At 49.7% G+C, this 2,262-nt stretch overlaps 1 protein-coding gene across 1 annotated transcript in view; it reads right to left on the minus strand.

Moving 5' to 3' along the window:
- LOC103800265 (transforming protein p54/c-ets-1-like) overlaps positions 1 to 2,262 on the minus strand; it is a gene marked incomplete at its 5' end in the record, with an annotated part of 21,587 nt that overhangs the window by 1,882 nt on the left and 17,443 nt on the right.

A 2,262-nucleotide genomic window follows, 5' to 3' on the forward strand; every position in this document is an offset into this window, starting at 1 on the left:
GGAAACACATTAATGCCAGGGAAAGCACAGCTCCTTCTATCCCAGGGGGGAAAAGACAATCCTAAGCAAATTAAGCTCATTGAGAAGAATAAAACCTTCTACTGTCAAACAGCAGCCACAGGGCAAGAGCTGGGCTGAGCTGACAGCTTGGAGCTTAAACCCTGCAGGTAACAGAACTTCCTATTTGCAGGAAGAGCTGAATATTCATGCATGGAATGCTGCACTTGGAGTTACATAAATCCCAGGGGGGAAAAGACAATCCTAAGCAAATTAAGCTCATTGAGAAGAATAAAACCTTCTACTGTCAAACAGCAGCCACAGGGCAAGAGCTGGGCTGAGCTGACAGCTTGGAGCTTAAACCCTGCAGGTAACAGAACTTCCTATTTGCAGGAAGAGCTGAATATTCATGCATGGAATGCTGCACTTGGAGTTACATAAATGGGATTATGTTTCTGGCATGCAAACAGTGAGGAGTCATCGACTTGGCACAGCAGCACCACCAGGCCCTCCATGCCAAAGAGCTGCTGGCCATGGCCTGAACTCAGGCACACTCCTGCTTCCTGACCTTGACTCCTTGCTCCAGAGCTGTTTACTGAGATAAGGGGAGCCCCAGGTATGAGAATTCCTTGGCCTCTTTCCAGGGCATGTTGCTGCAGGAATGGGCGACACACAGAGCACACAGAGCTCTGAGCAAGGGAGGGCAGGGACAGACTGAGCTCACATCTCAGGCCTCCTGAATCTCCCCAGTCTTGGATCTCCCCAGCCTTGGAAGAGCCTTAGCAAATCCATAAGGAACATTCCTGGGGCTGCTGGATCCCCTCATCCAGCTGGAGAGGCACGAGGTGACATACAGCATCCCATTCCTCCTCTCCTGACAATTCCTCCATCTCCATCTTTCCACTCATTGCTCCTTTTGCCCATCAGGAATCTTCCTCAGAGCCCTAGTGAATCCCAGTGAGATCCTGCAGCTCCACAACCTGGTTTTGGCTAGATCCATGGGGAGGTTTTGAAATACTTCTCTCCTCTTTGGGCTCATGTCCCAAGCAAAGGTAAAGGAGAAGCCCTGGAGCCAAAAACTCTTGGATGAGCAACTTCCAAACAGCCACACCCAAACTATTGCACTTCGCTCTGGGCAATGTGTTTTGGGAGAGATTTTGCCACTATTAAACACAGTTGAGAATATATCACTAATACTGACAATAAAGAGATCCAAGGGTTAGAGGAAATGCTTTATCCCACAAGGAATTGCACAGGCTGGATGGGCACACCAGGCTGGGGGAAAGCCAGTGCTGACAGCAATGAGCACAAGCTTCAAGCAGAGAGAAAAAAGAAAGAGTTATGGGCTCAGTGAAAGGGATGGAACCCAGCAGATTTCCAGGAGAATGCCAATCTGTCAGAGCTGTGGCTGAGGGATAACCCACAGAGGGAAGAGTTGTTCCCCTTTTCCACAAAGCTTAAAATGACTCAAGAATAGACAAGCTGCTGGGGAGAAGGGATTGAGGGAGTTGGCTCCAGGACTGGGGAATCACTGTGTCCCATCGAGCCCTTCCCAAATCGTTTCCCTCCTGTTATCCCAGTGGAATCACTCCAAGTTTTTGCAGGTGGCTGAGGGATAACCCACAGAGGGAAGAGTTGTTCCCCTTTTCCACAAAGCTTAAAATGACTCAAGAATAGACAAGCTGCTGGGGAGAAGGGATTGAGGGAGTTGGCTCCAGGACTGGGGAATCACTGTGTCCCATCGAGCCCTTCCCAAATCGTTTCCCTCCTGTTATCCCAGTGGAATCACTCCAAGTTTTTGCAGGCAACAGGTCCTCCACCAAGCCCTGGGTATTGCACAGCCATGGGCAGGGCAGAGCAGGGAGCTCACAGCATTGCTCTGCTTGGAAATGGGAAGAGACTCCATGGGGAAAGGCTCCAGCCTGTCTCTTTCTGCTGGAGCTTGCCAAGATGTTGACTCCACAGCCACACTCTCCAGCAGGGATGAGTTGGGTTATCTGTGCCAAAACAAGTGAGGAAATTCAGATGATGCCTTTGCCTCTCATCTGAAAGGAAGAGCCAAACCCCTGGCCTGAAATGCTACCACATCCCTAAGCTTACACCTATTTATAGCAGAGACCTTCAAACACAGAGAAAACACTGGGAAAAAGGGTTTTCTGGCCACCTGAGGTCTTCCATGGGGAATCACAGGTGAATTCCCAAGGGACAGTTTCTCTTGGCCCATCTGACTTTACACCTATTCTTTGGGCCATCTGACTTTGCAGC

This window comes from Acanthisitta chloris, unplaced genomic scaffold, assembly GCF_000695815.1.
Source record: "Acanthisitta chloris isolate BGI_N310 unplaced genomic scaffold, ASM69581v1 scaffold12264, whole genome shotgun sequence".
NCBI classification, from domain to species: domain Eukaryota; kingdom Metazoa; phylum Chordata; class Aves; order Passeriformes; family Acanthisittidae; genus Acanthisitta; species Acanthisitta chloris.